Source organism: Arachis stenosperma, chromosome 2 (genome assembly GCF_014773155.1).
Source record: "Arachis stenosperma cultivar V10309 chromosome 2, arast.V10309.gnm1.PFL2, whole genome shotgun sequence".
NCBI lineage: Eukaryota > Viridiplantae > Streptophyta > Magnoliopsida > Fabales > Fabaceae > Arachis > Arachis stenosperma.
Window position 1 is genome coordinate 36,480,477 of NC_080378.1, and position 24,873 is coordinate 36,505,349.

The window sequence follows — 24,873 nt, forward strand, 5'->3', positions numbered from 1 at the left end:
CTTTTATGTTTTATTAGGTTCATGATCATGTGGAGTCACGAAAAAAATATTAAAATTAAAAAAACAGAATAAAAAACAGCAGAAGAAAAATCACACCCTGGAGGAAGGACTTACTGGCATTTAAACGCTAGTAAGGAGTATCTGGCTGGCGTTCAACGCCAGAACAGAGCATGGATCTGGCGTTAAACGCCAGAAACAAGTAGCATCCTGGCGTTTAAATGCCAGGAATATACCCTGAGGAGAGCTGGCGCTGAACGCCAGAAACAAGCATGGAACTGGTGTTCAACACCAGAAACATGCTGCAGTTGGGCGTTGAACGCCCAGAACATGCATCACCTCGGCGTTTAAACGCCATAATTGCATGCAAAGGCATTTTACATGCCTAATTGGTGCAGGGATGTAAATCCTTGACACCTCAGAATCTGTGGACCCCACAGGATCATCTCAGGATCTGTGGATCCCACAGGATCCCCACCTACCATATTCTCCCCTCTTCTCAACATTCATCCTCTCTTTCCAATAAACACTCTTCCCCAAAACCCTTCACCAATCACCTCAAACTCTCTTCCCAATTACCCCATTCACCACTCACATCCATCCACTCTTTCCCATAAACCCCACCTACCTTCAAAATTCAAAATTTCTTTCCCACCCAAACCCACCCTAAATAGCCGAACCTACTCCCTCTCCCCTCACTATATAAACCCCTCTATTCTCCTTAATTTTCACACAACACAAATCCCTCTCCTATATCTTGGCCGAATACACCTTTCTCCACTCTCCTCCATATTTTCTCTTCTTCTTTTCTTTTTTTTCTTCTCTTACTCGAGGGCGAGCAATATTCTAAGTTTGGTGTGGTAAAAGCATAAGTTTTTTATTTTTCCATTACCATTGATGGCACCTAAGGCCGGAGAAACCTCTAGAAAAGGGAAAGGGAAGACAAAAGCTTCCACCTCCGAGTCATGGGAGATGGAGAGATTCATCTCCAAAGCCCATCAAGACCACTTCTATGATGTTGTGGCTAAGAAGAAGGTGATCCCTGAGGTCCCTTTCAAGCTCAAGAAAAATGAGTTTCCGGAGATTCGACATGAGATTCAAAGAAGAAGTTGGGAAGTTTTGACCAACCCCATTCAACAAGTCAGAATCTTGATGGTTCAAGAGTTCTATGCCAATGCATGGATCACTAGGAACCATGATCAAACTATGAACCCGAATCCAAAGAACTATCTTATAATAGTTTGGGGGGAAATACTTAGATTTTAGTCCGAAAAATGTAAGGTTGGCATTTAACTTGCCCATGATGCAAGGAGATGCACACCCCTATACAAGAAGGGTCAACTTTGATCAACGGTTGGACCAAGTCCTTAGGGACATATGTGTTGAAGGAGCCCAATGGAAAAGAGACTCCAAAGGCAAGCTAGTTCAATTAAGAAGACTGGACCTCAAGCCTGTGGCTAGAGGATGGTTGGAGTTCATCCAACGCTCCATCATCCTCACTAGCAACCGATCTCAAGTTACTGTGGATTGGGCCATCATGATTCATAGCATCATGAATGGAGAGGAAGTAGAAGTTCATGAAGTCATCTCCCTTAAATTCTACAAAATAGCCGAAAAGCCCTCTACCTTGGCAAGGCTAGCTTTTCCTCATCTTATTTGCCATCTATGTTACTCAGCTGGAGTCATCATAGAAGGAGTCATCCCCATTGAGGAGGACAAGCCCATCACTAAGAAAAGGATGGAGCAAACAAGAGAACCCACTCATGGAACCCAAGAGACGCATGAGGAAGCTCATCACCAAGAAATCCCGGAGATGCCTCAAGGGATGCACTTTCCTCCCAACAACTATTGGGAACAACTCAACACTTCTCTTGAAGATTTGAGTTACAATATGGATCAATTAAGGATGGAACATCAAGAGCACTCCATCATTCTCCATGAAATTAGAGAAGATCAAAAATCACTAGGGATCAAGCAACAGAGGCAAGGAAGAGACATAAAATAGCTCAAAAAGCACCATTAGTCCTTCAAAAAGGCCCCACCCTCACTAAGGTGGACTCATTCCTTAACTTCCTTGTTCTTATCTCTGTTTTTCGATTTTTATGCTATATGTGTGTTTATGTTTTGTGTCTCTACCTTATGATCATTAGTATTGAGTAACTATGTCTTAAGGCTATAAATAATTTTATAAATCCTTCACCTCTCTTAAATGAAAAATGTTTCTAATTCAAAAGAACAAGAAGTACATGAATTTTGAAATTATCCTTGAATTTAGTATTAATTATATTGATGTGGTGACAATACTGTTTGTTTTCTGAATGAATGCTTGAACAGTGCATATTTTTGATCTTGTTGTTTATGAATGTTAAAATTGTTGGCTCTTGAAAGAATGATGAACAAAGAGAATGTTATTGACAATCTGAAAAATCATGAAAATTGATTCTTGAAGCAAGAAAAAGCAGTGAAAAAGAAAAAGCTTGCAAAAAAAATGGCGAAAAAAATTAGAAAGAAAAAGAAAAAAAGCAAGCAGAAAAAGCCAATAGCCCTTAAAACCAAAAGGCAAGGGTAAAAAGGATCCAAGGCTTTGAGAATCAATGGATAGGAGGGCCCAAGGAAATAAAATCCAGGCCTAAGCGGCTAAATCAAGCTGTCCCTAACCATGTGCTTGTGGCATGCAGGTCCAAGTGAAAAGCTTGAGACTGAGTGGTTAAAGTCGTGATCCAAAGCAAAAAGAGTGTGCTTAAGAGCTCTGGACACCTCTAACTGGGGACTTTAGCAAAGCTGAGTCACAATCTGAAAAGGTTCACCTAGTCATGTGTCTGTGGCATTTATGTATCCGGTGGTAATACTGGAAAACAAAGTGCTTAGGGCCACGGCCAAGACTCATAAAAGTAGCTGTGTTCAAGAATCAACATACTTAACTAAGAGAATCAATAACACTATCTGAAATTCTAAGTTCCTATAGATGCCAATCATTCTAAACTTCCAAGGAAAAAGTGAGATGCCAAAACTGTTCAGAAGCAAAAAGCTACAAGTCCCGCTCATCTAATTAGAATTAATATTCATTGATATTTTGAGATTTATAGTATATTCTCTTCTTTTTATCCTAATTGATTTTCAATTGCTTGGGGACAAGCAACAATTTAAGTTTGGTGTTGTGATGAGCGGATAATTTATACGCTTTTTGGCATTGTTTTTAGATAGTTTTTAGTAGGATCTAGCTACTTTTAGGGATATTTTCATTAGTTTTTGTGCTAAATTCACATTTCTAGACTTTACTATGAGTTTGTGTGTTTTTCTGTGATTTCAGGTAATTTCTGGCTGAAATTGAGGGACCTGAGCAAAACTCTGATAAAAGGCTGACAAAGGACTGCTGATGCTGTTGGATTCTGACCTCCCTGCACTCGAAATAGATTTTCTCGAGCTACAGAACTCTAAATGGCACGCTCTCAACGGCGTTGGAAAGTAGACTTCCAGAGCTTTCCAGCAATATATAATAGTTCATACTTTATTCGAGATTAGACAACGTAAACTGGCGCTCAACGCCAGTTCCATGCTGCATTCTGGAGTCAAACGCCAGAAACACGTCACGAACCAGAGTTGAATGCCAAAAACACGTTACAACTTGGCGTTCAACTCCAAAAGAAGCCTCTGCACGTGCAAAGTTCAAGCTCAGCCCAAGCACACACCAAGTGGGCCCCGGAAGTAGATTTCTGCATCAATTACTTACTTTTGTAAACCCTAGTAGCTAGTCTAGTATAAATAGGACTTTTTACTATTGTATTCAGTGTCTTGGATTGTATTTTTTGATCTTTTGATCACGTTTGGGGGCTGGCCATTCGGCCATGCCTGGACCTTCATCACTTATGTATTTTTAACGGTGGAGTTTCTACACACCATAGATTAAGGGTGTGGAGCTCTGCTGTACCTCAAATTTCAATGCAATTACTACTATTTTCTATTCAATTCCGCTTGTTCTTATTCTAAGATATTCGTTGCACTTCAACATGATGAATGTGATGATTCGTGACACTCATCATCATTCTCACCTATGAATGCGTGACTGACAACCACTTCCGTTCTACCTTAGACCGGGCGCATATCTCTTGGATTCCTTAATCAGAATCTTCGTGGTATAAGCTAGATTGATGGCGGTATTCATGAGAATCCGGAAAGTTTAAACCTTGTCTGTGGTATTCTGAGTAGGATTCAGAGATTGAATGACTGTGACGAGCTTCAAACTCGCGATTGTTGGGCGTGATGACAAACGCAAAAGAATCAAGGGATTCTATTCCAACATGATCGAGAACCGACAGATGATTAGCCGTGCCGTGACAGAGAATTTGGACCTTTTTCACTGAGAGGATGGGATGTAGCCATTGACAACAGTGATGCCCTACATACAGCTTGCCATGAAAAGGAATAAGAAGGATTGAAGAAAGACAGTAGGAAAGCAGAGATCCAACAAGGACAAGCACCTCCACACACTTATCTGAAATTCCCACCATTGAATTACATGAGTAACTCTATCTTTATTTTCTGTTTTATTTATTATTTGAAAACTCTATAACATTTACTATCCGCCTAACTGAGATTTACAAGATGACCATAGCTTGCTTCATACCAACAATCTCCGTAGGATCGACCCTTACTCACATAAGGTATTACTTGGACGACCCAGTGCACTTGCTGGTTAGTTGTGCGGAGTTGTGACTAAGTGTGATTCATGTTTGAGAGCGCTACCAAGTTTTTGGCGCCATTGTTGATGATCACAATTTCGTGCATCAATGCTATGGATCTTGATGGCCCGATCCACAGTAACTTCGGATCGGTTGCTAGTGGGGATGATGGAGCGTTGGATGAATTCCAACCATCCTCTAGCCACAGGCTTAAGGTCTAGTCTTCTCAGTTGAACTGGCTTGCCTTTTGAGTCTCTTTTCTATTGAGCTCCTTCCACACATATGTCCATGAGGACTTGGTCCAACCTTTGATCAAAGTTGACCCTTCTAGTGTAGGGGCGTGCATCTTCTTGCATTATAGGCAAGTTAAATGCCAACCTTACATTCTCCAGGTTGAAATCTAAGCATTTCCCTGGAACCATTGTAAGATAATTCTTTGGATTCGGGTTCATACTTTGATCATGGTTCCTAATAATCCATGCATTGGCATAGAACTCCTGAACCATTAAGATTCCGACTTGTTGAATGAGGTTGGTAAGAACTTCCCAACCTCTTCTTTGGATCTCATGTCGGATCTTCGGATACTCATTTTTCTTGAGCATGAAAGGGACCTCAGGGATCACCTTCTTCTTGGTCATAACTTCATAGAAGTGGTCTTGATGGGCTTTTGAGATGAATCTCTCCATCTCCCATGAATCGGAGGTGGAAGCTTTTGTCTTCCCTTTCTTCTTTCTAGAGGTTTCTCCGGCCTTAGGTGACATCAATGGTTATGGAAAAACAAAAAAGCTATATTTTTACCACACCAAATTTAGAATGTTGCTCGTCCTCGAGCAAAAGAAGAGAAAGAATAGAAGAAGAAGAAGAAGATATGGAGGAGAGGGAGAGATGTATGGGTTCGGTCAAGGGGGAGAAGAGAGGGTTGTGTTGTGTGAAAATGAATGAGGATGGAAGGGTTTATATAGTGGAGGGAGAGGGAATGGGGTTCGGTCATTTAGGGTGGGATTGGGTGGGAAAGAGATTTTGAATTTGAAGGTAGGTGGGATTTCTGGGGAAGAGTGGATGGATGTGAGTGGTGAAGAGGTGATGTGGAAGAGAGATTGAGGTGATTGGTGAAGGGTGTATGGGAAAGAGTGTTATTGGATTGTGTGAAGAGAAGAGAAGGTGAGTTGAGATAGGTGGGGATCCTGTGGGGTCCATAGATCCTGAGGTGATCTTGTGGGATCCACAGATCCTGAGGTGTCAAGGATGAATCATCCCTGCACCAATTAGGCGTGTAAAATGCCCTCTACATGCAATCCCGGCGTTTAACGCCAGATTGATGCTTGTTTCTGGCGTTAAACGCCAACTCTATGCTTGTTTCTGGCGTTAAACGCCACTTTGATGCTTGTTTCTGGCGTTTAACGCCAGCTTTCCCCAGGGTGCAATCCTGGTGTTTGAACACCAGACTGCTGCTTGTTTCTGGCATTCAACACCAGATTCATGCTCTGTTCTGGCGTTAAACGCCAGCTAGATGCTCCTTACTGGCGTTTAAATGCCAGTAGGCTCTTCCTCCAGGGTGTGCTGTTTCTTCTGCTATTTTTGATTCTGTTTTTAATTTTAGCAATTGTTTTGTGACTCCACATGATCATGAACCTAATAAAACATAAAAGAACAATAGAAAATATAGATAAATAAAAATTGGGTTGCCTCCCAATAAGCGCTTCTTTAATGTCAATAGCTTGACAGTGAGCTCTCATGGAGCTTCACAGATCATCAGAGCATTGTTGAGACCTCCCAACACCAAACTTAGAGTTTAAATGTAGGGGTTCAACACCAAACTTAGAGTTTGGTTGTGGCCTCCCAACACCAAACTTAGAGTTTGACTGTGGCGGCTTTGTTTGACTCTGTATTGAGAGAAGCTTTTCATGCTTCCTCTCCATGTTTATAGAAGGATAACCTTGAGCTTTATACACAAGGTAGTCCCCATTCAATTGAAGGACTAGTTCACCTCTGTCAACATCAATCACAGCACCTGCTGTGGCTAGGAAGGATCTTCCAAGGATGATGCATTCATCCTCCTCCTTCCCAATGTCTAGGATTATGAAATCAACAGGGATGTAAAGGCCTTTAACCTTCACTAACACGTCGTCTACCAATCCATAAGCTTATTTTATTGATTTGTCTGCCATCTCTAATGAGATTCTTGCAGCTTGTACCTCAAAGATTCCCAGCTTCTCCATTACAGAGAGTGGCATAAGATTTATACCTGACCCCAGGTCACATAGAGCCTTCTCAAAGGTCATGGTGCCTATGGTACAGGGTATTAAGAATTTACCAGGATCTTGTTTCTTTTGAGGTAGAGTTTGCTGAACCCATGTATCTAGTTAACTAATGAGCAAGGGAGGTTCACCTTTCCAAGTCTCATTACCAAACAACTTGGCATTCAGCTTCATGATGGCTCCTAGATATTTAGTAACTTGCTCTTCAGTTACATCTTCATCCTCTTCAGAGGAAGAATAGTTCTCAAAGCTCATGAATGGCAAAAGGAGGTTCAATGGAATCTCTATGGTCTCTAGGTGAGCCTCAGATTCCTTAGGTTCCTCAGTTTGGAACTCCTTTTTGTTCAAAGGACGACTCAGGAGGTCTTCCTCACTGGGATTCACGTCCTTCTCCTCCTTTGTGCATTCGGCCATATTGATTATATCAATGGCCTTGCATTCTCTTTTTGGATTCTCTTCTGTATTGCTTGGGAGAGTACTAGGAGGAGTTTCAGTGATTTTCTTACTCAGCTGGTCCACTTGTGCCTCCGAATTTCTAATGGAGGACCTTGTTTCACTCATGAAACTTAAAGTGGCCTTAGACAGATCAGAGACTATGTTTGCTAAGCTAGAGGGGCTCTGCTCAGAATTCTCTGTCTGTTGCTGAGAAGATGATGGAAAAGGCTTGCTATTGCTAAGCCTGTTTTTTCCACCATTATTAAAGCCTTGTTGAGGCTTTTGTTGATCCTTCCATGAGAAATTTGGATGATTTCTCCATGAGGAATTATAGGTATTTCCATAAGGTTCACCCATGTAATTTACCTCTGCCATTGCAGGGTTCTCAGGATCATAAGCTTCTTCTTCAGAAGATGCCTCTTTAGTACTGTTGGATGCATTTTGCCATCCATTCAGACTTTGAGAAATCATGTTGACTTGTTGAGTCAACATTTTGTTCTGAGCCAATATGGCATTCAGAGCATCAATTTCAAGAACTCTCTTCCTCTGAGGCATCCTATTACTCGCATGATTCCTCTCAGAAGTGTACATGAATTGGTTATTTGTAACCATGTCAATGAGTTCTTGAGCTTCTACAGGCGTTTTCTTTAGGCGAATAGATCCACCTGCAGAATGGTCCAGTGACATCTTAGAGAACTCAGATATTATTATATCCAAAATGGTCCACTCTGAAAGCATGCTAGAAGGACACTTTTTGGTCATCTACTTGTATCTTTCTCAAGCTTCATAGAGGGATTCACCATCTATGGCAGGGATTGAGATGCTTCTTCCATCAAATTTGGAAGTAGTGTAGTATAGTCACCAAGCATCCTCCTTGCATTATTATTTTCGGCTGCCATCTCCTCTTCCTTTTCGAAAATTTCTGTAAGGTTGTCTCTGGATTGTTGTAATTTAGCTTCTCTTAGTTTCCTCTTCAGAGTCCTTTCAGGATCAGGATCTGCTTCAACAAGAATATTCTTGTCCTTGCTCCTGCTCATATGAAAAAAAAGGGAACAAAAAATAATAATAGGGATCATCTTTACCACAGTAGAGAGATTCCTTTATGTTAGTGGAAAAAAAAAAGAATAGAAGAAAGAAAAGAAGAAAATTCGAACTCAGAGAGGAAGAGGGGGTTCAAATTTTAGGATGAAGAGAAGTGTTAGTAATTAAATAAATAAATAGAAAGAGATGAGAGAGAGAGAATTTCGAAAATTAATTTTGAAAAAGGGTTAGTGATTTTCGAAAATTAAGAGAAAAATTAGAATTAAAATTAAAATTTGAAACAATTAGTTAATTAAAAGTATTTTGAAAAAGAGGAGGGAATTTTCGAAAATTAGAGAGAGGAAAATAGTTAGGTAGTTTTGAAAAAGATAAGAAACAAACAAAAAGTCAATTAATTGGTTGAAAAAGATTTGAGAATCAATTTTGAAAAGATAAGAAGTTAGAAAAGATATTTTGAAATCAAATTTTTGAAAAAGATATGATTTGAAAAAGATATTTTGGAAAAGATTTGATTTTTTTTAAAATTAAAATTGATTTCTTGACTAACAAGAAACTAAAAGATATGACTCTAGAATTTAAAGATTGAACCTTTCTTAACAAGAAAGTAACAAACTTCAAATTTTGGAATCAATCACATTAATTTTAGTGAAGTTTTCAATTTTGAAATAAGGATAAGAAAAAGATTTTGAAAATAATTTTAAAATTTTCGAAAATCATAAAAAAATGAAAAAGATTTGATTTTTGAAAAAGATTTTGAAAAGATAAGATTTTTAAAATTGAAAATTTGACTTGACTTATAAGAAATAGCTAAGTTTTAAAAATTTTTGACTAAGTCAATAATGAGCGGATAATTTATACGCTTTTTGGCATTGTTTTTAGGTAGTTTTTAGTAAGTTCAAGCTACTTTTAGGGATGTTTTCATTAGTTTTTATGTTAAATTCACATTTCTGGACTTTACTATGAGTTTGTGTGTTTTTCTGTGATTTCAGGTAATTTCTGGCTGAAATTGAGGGACTTGAGCAAAACTCTGAAAAAGGCTGACAAAAGGACTGCTGATGCTGTTGGAATCTGACCTCCCTGCACTCAAAATGGATTTTCTGGAGCTACAGAACTCCAAATGGCGCGCTCTCAACGGCGTTGGAAAGTAGACATCTAGAGCTTTCCAGCAATATATAATAGTCCATACTTTATTCGGAAATTGACGACGTAACTTGGCGTTGAACGCCAAGTACATGCTGCTGTCTGGAGTTAAACGTCAGAAAAACGTCATGATCCGGAGTTGAACGCCCAAAACACGTCATAACTCGGAGTTCAACTCCAAGAAAAGCCTCAGCTCGTGGATAGATCAAGCTCAGCCCAAACATACACCAAGTGGGCCCCGGAAGTGGATTTATGCATCAATTACTTACTCTTGTAAACCCTAGGAGCTAGTTTATTATAAATAGAACTTTTTACTAGTGTATTAGACATCTTGGGACGATTAGTTCTCAGATCATGGGGGCTGGCCATTCGGCCATGCCTGAACCTTTTACTTATGTATTTTCAACGGTGGAGTTTCTGCACACCATAGATTAAGGGTGTGGAGCTCTGCTGTACCTCAAGTATTAATGCAATTCTATTTTCTTTTATTCAAATCTCTCTTATTCTTATTCCAAGATATTCATTCGCACCCAAGAACATGATGAATGTGATGATTATATGACCCTCATTATCATTCTCACTTATGAACGCACGTGATTGACAACCACTTCCGTTCTACATGCAACAGAGCTTGAATGTGTATCTCTTAGATTCCCCAACAGAATCTTCGTGGTATAAGCTAGATAGATGGTGGCATTTATGAGGATCCGGAAAGTCTCACCTTGTCTGTGGTATTCCGAGTAGGATCCTGGGAATCCGGAAAGTCTAACCTTGTCTGTGGTATTCCGAGTAGGATTCCGGTAATGAATGACTGTGACGTGCTTCAAACTCGCAAGTGCTGGGCGTTAGTGACAGACGCAAAAGAATCAAGGGATTCTATTCCAGTAGGCGCGGGAACCAACCAGTGATTAGCCGTGCTGTGACAGAGCGCGTGAGCGTAGTTTTCACTGCGAGGATGGGATGTAGCCTTCGGCCAGGTGATGCCTCCAGACGATTAGCCATGCGAGTGACAGCCGCAGAGGACCATTTTCCCGAGAGGATTGAAAGTAGCCATCGTCGAACGGTGAACCCCTATACACAGCTTGCCATGGAAAGGAGTAAGAAAGATTGAGTTGAAGCAGTAGGAAAGTAGGCGTCCTTGAGCCATACAGTATCTCCATTCGCTTATCTGAAATTCCCACCAATGAATCTGCATAAGTATTCTATCCCTTTTATTATTTCTATTTTCTTATTTCTATTTTCGAAACCATAAACAATTTTAATCTGCCTAACTGAGATTTACAAGGTGACCATAGCTTGCTTCATACCAACAATCTCTGTGGGATCGACCCTTACTCGCGTAAGGTTTATTACTTGGACGACCCAGTACACTTGCTGGTTAGTTGAACGGAGTTGTGAAAACAACCAATGCCATAATAATGATTTCATACAAGTACAAAAGAACATGGATCACAATTTCGTCCACCAGTCAACTCAAATTTTCAAAAATTATGAGCAAAATAAGGAAAAGATATTTTTTTTTATTTTTGAATTTTTAATGAGGAGAGAGAAAAACACAAATATGACCCAAAACATGAAAATTTTGGATCAAAACACTTAATGCATGCAAGAACACTATGAATGTCAAGATGAACACCAAGAACACTTTGAAGATCAAGATGAACATCAAGGCTTATTTTTGAAAGATTTTTCAAGAAAAGAAAAATATGCAAGACATCAAACATAGAAATCTTTCATGCTTAGACAATATGAATGCAAAAATGCATATGAAAAACAACAAAAAACACAAAACAAGAAAATATCAAGATCAAACAAGAAGACTTACCAAGAACAACTTGAAGATCATGAAGAACACCATGCATGAGTTTTTGAAAAATGCACAAATTTTTAAAGACATGCAATTGACACCAAACTTAAAAATTGACACTAGACTCAAACAAGAAATACAAAATATTTTTGGTTTTTATGATTTTATGATTTTTTTTGGATTTCTTTTTTTTTTTGGTTTTTCGAAAATAATCTTTAGAAAAACGAAAAAGAGAAAAATTTTTTTGAAAGATTTTTGAAAAATTTTTGAAAAGAAAATTACCTAATCTGAGCAACAAGATGAACTGTCAGTTGTCCAAACTCAAACAATCCCCAGCAACGGCGTCAAAAACTTGATAGGCAAAATTGTGATTTACACTTTTTATAACTCGAACAATTCTTAGTAATGGCTCCAAAAACTTGGTGCACACTACTATGGTTCATTCACATTCTTCACAACTTCGCACAACTAACTAGCAAGTGCACTGGATCGTCCAAGTAATAAACCTTACGTGAGTAAGGGTCGATCTCACGGAGATTGTTGGTATGAAGCAAGCTATGGTCATCTTGTAAATCTCAGTCATGCCGATTCAAAGGGTTATAATGGTTTTCGAAAATAATAATAAATAAAGCATAAAATAGATGAAAGAGATACTTATGTAAATCCTTGGTGGAAATTTCAGATAAGTGTATGAAGATGCTTTATTCCTCTTGAATCTCTGCTTTCCTACTGCTTCCATCCAATCATTCTTACTCCCTTCTATGGCAAGCTGTATGTAGGGCTTCACCGTTGTCAATGGCTACTTCCCATCCTCTCAGTGAAAATGGTCCAAATGCTCTTGTCACAGCACGACTAATTATCTGTCGGTTCTCGATCATGTGGAATAGAATCCATTGATTCTTTTGCGTCTGTCACTACGCCCAACAATCGCGAGTTTGAAGCTCGTCACAGTCATTCAATCCCTGAATCCTACTTGGAATACCACAGACAAGGTTTAGACTTTCCGGATTCTCAAGAATGGCCGCCAATAATTCTAGCTTATACCACGAAGGCTCTGATTAAGGAATCCAAGAGATACACGCTCGGTCTAAGGTAGAACGGAAGTGGTTGTCAAGTACGCGTTCATAAGGATGGATGATGATGAGCGTCACAGATCATCACATCCATCAGGTTGAAGTGCAACGAATATCTTAGAACAAGAATAAGCTGAATTGAATAGAAAATAGTAGTATATGCATTAAAACTTGAGGTACAACAGAGCTCCACACCCTTAATCTATGGTGTGTAGAAACTCCACCGTTGAAAATATATAAGTGATGGTCCAGGCATGGCCGAGAGACCAGCCTCCAAAATGTGATCAATAGTCTCCTAAGATGAACAAATGATTAAAACTGAGACCAAAGATGTCTAATACAATAGTAAAATGTCCTATTTATACTAGACTAGTTACTAGGATTTACAGAAATAAGTCTAAGTATAGAAATCCACTTCTGCGGCCCACTTTGGTGTGTGCTTGGGATGAGCTTGAGCTTTACACGTGCAGAGGCTTCTCTTGGGGTTAAACGCCAAGTTGTAACGTCTGTTTGGCGTTTAACTCTAGTTTGTGACATGTTTCTGGCGTTTTACTCCAGAATGCATCATGAAACTGACGTTGAACGCCAGTTTACGTCATCTTAAGTCGAACAAAGTATGGACTATTATATATTTCTGGAAAGCCCTAGATGTCTACTTTCCAACGCATTTGAGAGCGCGCCATTTGGAGTTCTGTAGCTTTAGAAAATCCATTTCGAGTGCAGGGAGGTCAGAATCCAACAACATCAGCAGTCCTTTTTCAGCCTGAATCAGATTTTTGCTCAGGTCTCTCAATTTCAGCCAGAAAATATCTGAAATCACAGAAAAATACACAAACTCATAGTAAAGTCCAGAAATGTGAATTTTGCATAAAAACCAATAAAAACATCGCTAAAAGTAGCTAGATCCTACTAAAAACTACCTAAAAACAATGCCAAAAAGCGTATAAATTATCCGCTCATCATAGCCCTTGGTGCAGAAAAGCGTAGCCTTTGAGAATAGGCAACGGCCGAATAGGAATCACCAAAAAGCGTAGCCATAGCCAAGAAAGCGTAGCCGTAGCCTAAGGCATCATTTTTTCACTTTTGGCTGCACTTTTCAAGTGTACCTGAATGGGTGTTTTTCTTGTAGTGTTACATATGTATAAAAAAGAAAAACACCTTTATCAACATTATTATGAAAATCATCAAGTGCGATAAAAAAATAGGTCTGCTATTTGTGTACCTTTTTTTAAATGAGTATTATCCCCACACCTGTATATGAATTTTTAAAAGCTAATGTAAAATAAGTGCTTACACAGTGCTAGCTCGTTAAGTTTTAACTAAACTATGCACAAGGAATGGCTACAACTTTAATAAATGGCTGCTATTTGAAATTCTCACTTTACCATTATACAGTCCAAATTCAAACCAGAATAGAAACTCAGTCAACATTCAACACTCATCTTGCTCATGTTCACAAACATCACCACTTTTCTTTCTTCTTTTTAACCCCAACAAAAATAGCAAAGAGCCAAATACGCCCTAACTAAGCAACAGAAAATCAGAGAAGAAGACCACTTACCACAGATGACAACCCATAAACGGCCAATGTAGTGAAGAAGCAGCAGCAAAACAGAAGCAGCGAAGCACAACCCACAATTAGCCTAGACAGTGAAGCAGAGCAGCGAGGTAGAAGCAGCGAAGTAGAATAGGGGAGAAGCAGCGAAGCAGAAGCAGAACAGGAGAGAAGCAAGGATGCTGCGGAGAACGAGAAGCAGTGATGTCGTAGAGAGAAGAGAAGCAATGATGCCACCGAGAGGAGAGACTCAGCGATGTTGGGAAGAAGGACGCAGCAACAATGATGGTGCGACAATGGTGAGGTGCGATTTAGGGCTTCATGGTGACCTGCGATGATGGTGCGATTTAGGGCTTTATGGTGAGCTGCGATGCGATGATGGCTCTGATGGCATGGGTTGGTGTGGGTTAGGGTTAATGGTGGAGAGAGGAAGAACGCGCTTTTGCTTCAAAGAGAAGAAGATCACAGCGCTTTGCCTTATGTTACTGTAACTGTAGGCTTATCTTAGGGTGAAATTAATCAATAGATATATCTCCTTTTTTCTAAAACTATTTTAATTTTATTTCTTTATAATAATATTTGTTATATATTTATAATAAAAATATATAATATTTAATATAAATTATTTTTAACTTTATGTTTTCAAAATATAATATTTTCTATATATTTATAACAATAGTATAATATTTATTATAAATTTATTTCAATTTTTTTTTCAAAAATAATATTTGTTATATATTTATAACAATAGTTTTTGAGTATTTTATAAATTCAGTATTTATAGAAAAATAGTTTAAGTTTATATAATTATTTGAAATTATTTTTATTGGTATTGTTAATTTGTATAATTATTTAAATAATATTAGAAAAAGGTTGTTTCCTAAACAATTATTGTAATAGTTATAAAATCGTTCTTTAAAATAGTCAAAGAGAATGGTTTTATTTTGTTACTATAGCGTAATGAAAAATTAAACTTCAACAGCAATACTATAAAAATTGTTGTCTAAGACCATCTAATAGAACGATTTTATAGTGTAGCATTTCATCAATGATTTTAATGCGTCTCTTTTGTACAATTCTTTAAACAACAATAAAAAACCGTTGCTTAAATGCAAATCATGGTAACGGTTATAAAACCGTTCTTTAAAATAGTCAAAGAGAACGGTTTTAATTTGTTGCTATAAAAAATTAAAAAATTGAATTTAACAGCAATACTATAAAAAACCGTTGTTTAAACCTATTTAAGAGAACAGTTTAAGGTGTTGCAAAATTTGGCGTTGATAAAGGCCATATTTTTTTATGAGAGAACATGGCTCTTTCTACACCAAACTTAAAAGATTTGCTCATCCTCGAGCTAAAGGTAAGAAAGGAAGAAGAAGAAAAGTGAAGTAGAGGAGAAGAGAAGAAGAGAATTCGAATGAGAGGTGGTGAGTGAGGGAGAGGTAGCACGGACATATATAGGGAGGGGGGAGGGATTTTCGAACACAATGTTTAAAGAAAGATAAAGAAGTTTTGAAAACGATAAAAAAGATAAGTTGTTAAACTTAAAAGATATGGAAAAGATATAAAAGATAAGATAAGAAGCATGAAAAAGATTGTAAAGTTTTATAAAAGATATGAACAATAATTCTTAAAGATAAGAAAAGATTTTGAAAGAATTTGAAAACAAGTTGAAAAAGATATGAAATTTTGAAAAAGATTTGAAAATATTTGAAATATTTTAAATTTGAAATTAAATTGAACTTGAAATATTTGAACAAGATTTGATTTTGAAAATCAAAGAAATCAAAATTGAATTTGAAAAAAATAGATTGAATAAAGAAAAGATAAGATTTTGGAAATTACCTCCCATGCTGTCTTGCTGGCGTTTAAATGCCTAGAATGGGTGCATTCTGGCGTTCAACGCCATACTGCCCTTCTTTCTGGGCATTTGAACGCCCAGCCAGGTACCCTGACTGGCGTTTAATGCCAGGCTTATGTTCCCCATTGGGTATTGAATGCCCAGCCAGGCTCCCTGGCTGGCATTCAACGCTAGACTTGCTGCCTCCATAGGCATTTGAACGCCCAATATCCACTCTTTTCTGGCGTTTAACACCAGGGAGATCCCTTCTCCAAGGTATTTTGTTTGATATTCTGCATTATTCTATCTCTGTTTAAGCGTTGTTCATAATCACTAACATTAAAATCAACCTAATTAAAAACTAATCATAAAGAAAAACTAATTAAAACAGAAATAATCATAAATAAAAATAATATACAAGTAATCATTGGGTTGCCTCCCAACAAGTGCTTCTTTAATATCTTTAGCTGGACTTCACTGTACTTAACTTAGTACTAGTGTTGAGCCTCCTGGCTCTATATCTGCTTCAAGGTAATGCTTAACTCTCTGTCCATTGACAGTGAACCTATTTTTAGGATCTTTACCTTGAAGTTCTATGTGCCCATAAGGTGATACACTAGTAATCACATATGGTCCCTTTCAGCGGGATTTGAGTTTCCCAGGGAATAATTTGAGTCTTGAGTTGAAGAGCAGGACCTTTTGTCCTGGCTCAAAGACTCTGGAAGATATCTTCCTGCCATGCCACCTTTTTGCCTTTTCTTTATAGATCTTAGCATTTTCAAATGCAACTAGGCGGAATTCATCCAACTCATTTAGTTGGAGTAGCTATTTTTCTCCAATTGCTTTAGCATCAAGGTTGAGGACAGGTGGTGCACGAAAATTACTTCACACTATGTAATTCCGCACAACTAACCAGCAAGTGCACTGGGTCGTCCAAGTAATACCTTTTTCGACCAAGTGCACTGGCTATTGGCTTTTTCGACCTCTTTTGCTTTTTTTTTTGCAAGCTTGTTTTTCACTGCTTTTTCTTGCTTCAAGAATCAATTTCATGATTTTTCAGATCATCAATAACATTTCTCTTGTTCATCATTCTTTCAGGAGCCAACAATTTTAACATTCATAAAATTCAATATAAAAAATATGCACTGTTCAGGCATTCATTCAGAAGACAAAAAGTATTGCCACCACACATAAATAATTAGAATTTTCCTTATTAAGAACTCGAAAAAATTAAATTGCCTCTTTATTCTAAAAATCTACTAGTTTATTTATGTTTGATGATGATGAGAAAAATAAATTATAACTTAATTGGAAATAAAATCAAAATAGAGATACTAATTACTACTACTAATATATAACTTCTAAGGTAAATTCCTAATAAGAACAATTATCACAGAGTTAAGGCAAAGATTAGGACTCAACAACCTTTATTTTGGGAGGTGGCTGTTCCTTTAATCTGTAGGGTGCTTGGCCCTTCAAGAGACAGCTTCTGACGCTTCAGTTCTCTCAGTTCACGCCCTTGCTCTTCTTGTTCCTTAAGCAATTTGCAAATCATGCTATTTTGATTTTGCTGTTCTTCTTTTAATTGCTCTATAGCTTCTTGCAAATTGGTGATAGATGCTTCAAGGCACTCCCAATATTCAATTTGAGGGATTTCCGGGAGGAATTCTTGTGCTCTCCTCTTGATGGGGTGATCCTGCACTTGTTATTTTTTCATTGATATTTTGGTGATTGGTCGCTCAACTGAGATATACTCAGTTATTCCCATCTTCACTCCAGCATCTTTACATAACATAGAGATTAAGCTTGGATAAGCCAATTTGGCATCTTTGGAGTTCTTGTTTGCAATTTTCTAAAGTTCACACGAAATCAACTGATGGACTTCCACTTCTCTTCCCAACATAATGTAGTGGATCATCACTGCTCTTTTAATGGTGACTTCAGAGCGGTTGCTAGTGGGCAGTATAGAACGCCCAATGAAGTCCAGCTAGCCTCTGGCGACTAATTTGAGATCTTCTCTCTTGAGCTGATTTGGGACGCCCTTGGTGCTGGTGGTCCACTTGGTTCCAGGGAGGCATATGTCTTCTAGAATCTTGTCCAGGCCCTTATTTGTTCTCATCATTATACTATTAAAGGAGTCTGGGTCATCTTTTAGTTGAGGTAGCTTAAAGATCTCCCTGATTTTGTCAGGGTGGATGTGAACAATCTTTCCTCTGACCAAGGTCCGATAGTCATAGAGGGCAGTTCCAGACATTCTCTGCCTGTCTGTTTGCCACAGATTAGCGTAGAATTCCTGAACCATTTTTCTTTCCACCTTTGTTTCAGGATTAGCTAGGACTTTCCAGTTCCTGTTTCGAATTTGCCCTTGGATCTCCGGATATTCGTCTTCTTTCAGATTGAATTTAACTTCCGGGATCACTGATCTTAGACCCATTATTTTGTAGTAATGGTCTGAATGTTCTTTGGTTAAGAACTTCCCTTTATTCCAAAGTGGTTTTGGAATACTCTCTTTCTTACCTCTTGGAGTGGGTTATTTTCCTTTAGGAGCCATGATCTTAGTGGGTATGGTTTAGTGATCACGGATAAACACATCAAACTTAGAGGTTTGCTTGTCCTCAAGCAAAAGAAAGGAAAGGAGAGGGATAGAAGGAGAGCTAGTATCAAAAATGGTGGATGAGAGGAGGGAGGCCGAATGTGGATTTAAAGGGAGGGGGTGGGTTTTCGAAAATTTTGAGAAAAGATAAGATAAAAGATATGATTTGTAAAAGATAAATATGATAGGAAAAAGATGTAATTGAAAATTGAAAAGATATAAAAGATATTTGAAAAAGATAAATTTGTTTTGAGAAAGATATTGTGAATATTTGAAAAAGATATTTATGAGTTGAAAAGATTTTAAGAAGGAAAAGAGATAGATTTGTTTTGAAAAAGATTTGAAAAGGATAAAAAAAATTTTGTGTTTATGAATTAAGATACATTTGACATCTTTGAAAATAGATTTTAGAAATTAGGGTTTTTAGAAATCATTGATGAAAACATGGGAAAAAAAATTTGAAGTGAAAACGAATTTACCTCATCCCCACAATCCTGGCGTTAAACGCCCAAACGCTGCATGTTTTGGGCGTTTAACGCCCATTTGCAGCTTCTCCTAGGCGTTCAACGCCCAGTTGTTGCTTCTAGCTGGCGTTGAATGCCAGGAACTCCTTTGTCACTGTGCATTTTTCTGAATGCCCAGGACGCTGTAAATCTGGCGTTAAACGCCTAGAAGGTGCTTCTTTCTGGCGTTCAATGCCCAGAAGATGCTTCTTTCTGGCGTTTAACGCCCAGATGGCTATCCTTACTGGCGTTGAACGCCCAGTAGGTGCTTCTTTTGGGCGTTCAACGCCCAAAACAGTTCTTACTGGCTTTTTCACACGAGTAAGCTTCCTTTTTGCTATTTTATCCTGCAAATCCTTCTGTAACTCTGTGAACTCAAGCAATTGCTATTTTTACCTTTGAAGATATTTAACATAAACCTATAAAAATCAATTAATTAACAAATAAGCTTTGTAAATGGCCGGGTTGCCTCCCAGCAAGCGCTTCTTTATTGTCTTTAGCTGGACTATTACTGAGCTTTAATTAAGTCTCAATTTTGTGCATTCTTGCTCAAAATTGCTTTCAAGATAATGTTTAACTCTCTGTCCATTAACAATTTGTTAGAATCATTATCCTGAAGCTCCACGTATCCATATGGTGACACACTTGTAATCACATATGGACCTCTCCACCGGGATTTCAATTTTTCGGGGAATAATCTGAGCCTAGAATTAAACAGAAGAACTTTCTGCCCTGGCTCAAAGACTCTGGATGACAACTTCTTATCATGCCATTTTTTTGCTTTCTCTTTGTAAATTTTAGCATTTTCGAAAGCGTTGAGTCTGAATTCCTCTAGCTCATTTAACTGGAGCAATCGTTTTTCTCCAGCTAACTTGGCATCAAGGTTTAGGAGTCTGGTTGCCCAATAGGCCTTATGTTCCAGTTCCACTCGCAAGTGACAGGCTTTTCCATACACAAGCTGGTATGAAAAAGTTCCTATTGGAGTCTTGAATGCTGTTCTGCATGCCCACAGAGTATCATCCAAGTTTCTTGCCCAATCCCTTCTACGGTTAATCACAGTCCGTTCCAGGATTCTTTTAAGTTCTCTATTAGAGACTTCAACTTACCCATTTGTCTGTGGATGGTATAGAGTGGCCACCGTATGGCTAACTCCATACCGAACCAGAGCAGAGTAAAGCTGTTTATTGCAGAAATGAGTGCCCCCATCACTAATTAGTACTCTAGGGATACTAAATCTGCTAAAGATGTATTTCTGGAGGAATTTCAGCACTGTCTTGGTATTATTAGTGGGTGTTGCAATAGCTTCAACCCATTTGGATACGTAATCCACTGCCACCAAAATATAAGTGTTTGAGTATGATGGTGGGAAAGGTCCCATGAAGTCAATACCCCATACATCAAACAACTCAATCTCCAAGATCCCTTGTTGAGGCATGGCATAACTGTGAGGCAGATTGCCAGATCTTTGACAACTGTCATAATTAAGTACAAACACTCGGTAGTCTTTATAGAGAGTAGGCCAGTAGAAGCCACATTGGAGGACTCTTGTGGCTGTTCGCTCACTTCCAAAATGTCCTCCATACTGTGATCCATGGCAGTGCCAGAGGATCTTTTGTGCTTCTTCTTTAGGCACACATCTACGGATTACTCCGTCTGTACATCTCTTGAAGAGATATGGTTCATCCCAAAGATAGTACTTTGCATCCGTGATCAATTTCTTTGTTTGCTACCTACTGTACTCTTTGGGTATGAATCTTACTGCCTTGTAGTTTGCAATATCTGCAAACCATGGCACTTCCTGGATGGCAAATAGTTGCTCATCTGGAAAGTTTTCAGAGATCTCAGAAAGAGGAGGGACGCCCCTTCTACTGGTTCTATTCGGGACAGGTGATCTGCTACTTGGTTCTCTGTCCCTTTTCTGTCTCTTATTTCTATATCAAACTCTTGCAAAAGCAACACCCATATGATGAGTCTGGGTTTTGAATCCTGCTTTGTGAGTAGATATTTAAGAGCAGCATGGTCAGTGTACACAATCACTTTTGATCCTACTAAATAAGATCTAAACTTGTCAATGGCGTAAACCACTGCAAGTAACTCTTTTTCTGTGGTTGTGTAGTTCTTCTGTGCGTCATTTAAAACATGACTAGCATAGTAAATGACGTGAAGAAGCTTGTCATTCCTTTGTCCCAACACTGCACCAATGGCATGGTCACTGGCATCACATATCAGTTCAAATGGTAATGTCCAGTCTGGTGCAGAGATGACTGGTGCTGTGACCAGCTTAGCTTTCAGAGTCTCAAATGCCTGCAGATACTCCTTATCAAAGATAAATGGTGTGTCAGCAGCTAGCAGATTACTCAGAGGTTTGGCAATTTTTGAAAAATCTTTTATGAACTTCCTATAGAATCCTGCATGCCCCAGAAAGCTTCTGATTGCCTTAACATTGGCAGGTGGTGGTAATTTTTCAATTACCTCTACCTTAGCTAGATCCACCTCTATTCCCTTGTTCGAAATTTTGCGCCCAAGGACAATTTCTTCAGTCACCATAAAGTGACATTTCTCCCAGTTTAAAACCAGGTTAGTCTCTTGGCACCTCTTTAGAACAAGTGCTAGATGGTCAAGACAGGAGCTGAATGAGTCTCCAAATACTGAAAAGTCATCCATGAAGACTTCCAGAAATTTTTCTACCATATCAGATAAAATAGAGAGTATGCACCTTTGAAAGGTTGCAGGTGCATTGCACAGGCCAAATGGCATCCTTCTGTATGCAAATACTCCGGATGGACATGTGAATGCTGTTTTCTCTGAATCTTCTGCAATTTGATTATAGCCTGAGTATCCATCCAGAAAGCAGTAGTATTCATGGCCTGGTAGTCTTTCCAGCATCTAGTCTATGAATGGTAAAGGAAAATGATCCTTTCTGGTAGCTGTATTGAGCCTTCTGTAATCAATACACATACGCCACCCTGTAACTGTTCTTGTAGGAACTAGTTCATTTTTTTCATTATGAACCACTGTCATGCCACCCTTCTTAGGGACGACTTGGACAGGGCTTACTCAGGGGCTATCAAAAATGGGATAAATAATCCCAACCTCTAGTAATTTAGTGACCTCCTTCTGCACCACCTCCTTCATGGCTAGATTCAGCCGCATCTGTGGTTGAACCACTGGCTTAGCGTCACCCTCCAATAGAATCTTGTGCATGCATCTGGCTGTGCTAATGCCCTTAAGATAACTGATGGACCACCCAAGAGCTGTCTTGTGTGTCCTTAGCACTTGAATTAGTGCTTCCTCTTCCTGTGGCTCTAAGGTAGAGCTTATGATTACAGGAAAAGTATCACCTTCTCCCAGAAATGCATATTTCAGGGATGGTGGTAATGGTTTGAGCTTGAGTTTGGGAGGTTTCTCCTTTTCCTGAGGGATTTTCAGAGGTTTTATTATTCTCTTTGACCTTTTTTACCAGAGAGTCAATAATATCAATGCTCATGCAGTCATTTTGGGTGTTTGGATGTTGCATGGCTTTGACAACATTCAACTTAAACTCGTCCTCATTGACTCCCAGGGTTACATCCCCTTTTTAGACGTCAATGAGGGTTCGTCCAGTTGCTAGGAAAGGTCTTCCTAGAATGAGAGTTGCACTCTTGTGCTTGACGTTAGGATTTTTGCTAGTAAAGAATTTTATAAAGTCGCGTTGTAAGTATAGATTCTGAACCAACAGAAATCCCTCCGTACAAACGTTTTGGTTGTCACAAGTAACAAACCCTTTTTAAAATTGATAACCGAGTATTCAAACCTCGGGTCGTCTTCTCAAGGAATTGTAGGGAGGTATGTTCTTATTATTGGTTATGAAGATTGTAAATCGGGGTTTTAAAAATAAGAAATAAGTAATTTAAATGACAAATAAAATAAATAATTAACTATAAAATAAACTCTTGGCAAGATATGAAAATTCGGAAGTCCTATCCTAGTTACTCCTATGAGAATGGAAGTTAATCCCACTTAGTTAACCTTTACGTAAGCAAGGGAAAGTTAAGTGAACTAATTAGTTAGATTTCCCAAGTCCTAGCCAAATCCTAAGGAAAGACTAGAATTAGTGGAATTCCAGTTAATTAGCTGACATAATAATCAATCATGAATAGTTGATAACTCAAGAGCTTCTAGTTAATCAATTAAATCCAATAATGGGGAAAACTAAATTGAAATCATAAATATCTGGAATACCTCAAGTAACATTCATTCAAAGCAGTCAAACCTAACATGGGAAATATTCATAAGCCAATTGGACAACATAAATCAAACATAAATAAAAGCATTGAGTATCTCAAGGTAGAAGAGAAATATAAAGTAAAAGAAATATTGAACCTGATGAAGAGTTGAAATCCTAAATCCTTTAAGAGGAATCCTAATCCTAAATCCTAAGAGAGAGGAGAGAACCTCTCTCACTAAAACTACATCTAAACTATGAAAAGTAACTAATTGGCTAGCTCCCTTCTTTCGGATGCATTCCTTCACTTAATAACCTCTGGTCTATGCTTTCTAGACTTGGATTTGGGCCAAAAAGGGCTTCAGAGATTGCTGGGATCGCTTTCTATGATTTCTGGTGTGTGGCCTCTGTGACGCGTCTGCGTGGGTCACGCGGTCGCGTCGTCTGAAGTTCTCCGTGTCACGCGGTCGCTTCAGTCATGCGTCCGCGTCATATGCGTTTCGCTTGTGGTGCGCGATCGTTTCAATCATGCGATCGTGTCATTGCCATTTCGCGCTGGCACGCGGCCGCGTCGTCCATGCGGTCGCGTCGATCCCTTTTTGTGCAAACCACGCGTCCGCGTCGTCCATGCAGACGCGTCACTGTCCGTTTCTTCAAAAACTCCATTTTATGCTTTCCTTCCATTTTTGTATGTTTCCTTTTCATCTTTTAAGTCATTCCTGCCTTAGAAGATCTGAAATTACTCAACACACGAATCACGACATCAAATGGCAATAAAAGATAATTAAAATCAATACTTTTAAAGCCTAGAAAACATGTTTTTCACATACATCTCATAATAAGGAAGGGAAGGTAAAACCATGCAATTTCACATGCATAAGTGGGTGAAGGATTGAATAAAACACTTAAATTCAGCACAAATTATATCATAAAATATGGGTTTATCAACCTCCCCACACTTAAACAATAGCATGTCCTCATGCTAAATCCAAGAGAAAAGAGTGAAAGTGAAATAGTGGGATCTCATGCAATGCAATCTATTCTAAATAAATCTACCTAAATGAGTCATGTAAATCTAGTTATTATTCACTTGTATATAAAATTTTACATGTAGTTAAATTATTCACATTCTCAAGGAATCATATATGCATAGCCAACCTTAGATAATGTTAAGTCACTTTTACAATTGAGATGGGTAAATAAAATATTTTTCAAACATGCAAGACAATTAATAATAGAAGTAGAGATATATGGTGATGAGCTATTGAACCCTTACTAGATTTTGTGTTTACTCTCTAGTCACTCAGTGTTTATTGGGTTAATCACTCTATTCTTCTTTTAATTCTTGTTTTCTATAACTTTGTTCTTCATCTATCCAATCAACAATTATAGAATATAGGCATACAAAAATCATGAGGTCTTTGATTAAGGTTGTAATGGGGCCGAGGTAAAGGTAATGGTATATGTATAAGGCTAAGTGAGCTAATAAGTGAATCCTTGATTAGTCTAAGGTCTCACCTAACATACATACTTTGTAAAGCCAAGCTTCTTTACCTATTTGCCCAAATTTTCCACTTTTTATGTTACATGCTCATGCATTAGTTTTAAAAAATTTTTTTTGATGCACATGGTAATTTAATTACTGTAATTTCACATGAGCATGCTTCCCAAACATCTTTATTCTTTTCAACTTTCTGTCTTTGTTTCCATCATCCATGTTCCCATAAAGTTTTCCCACACTTAAACAA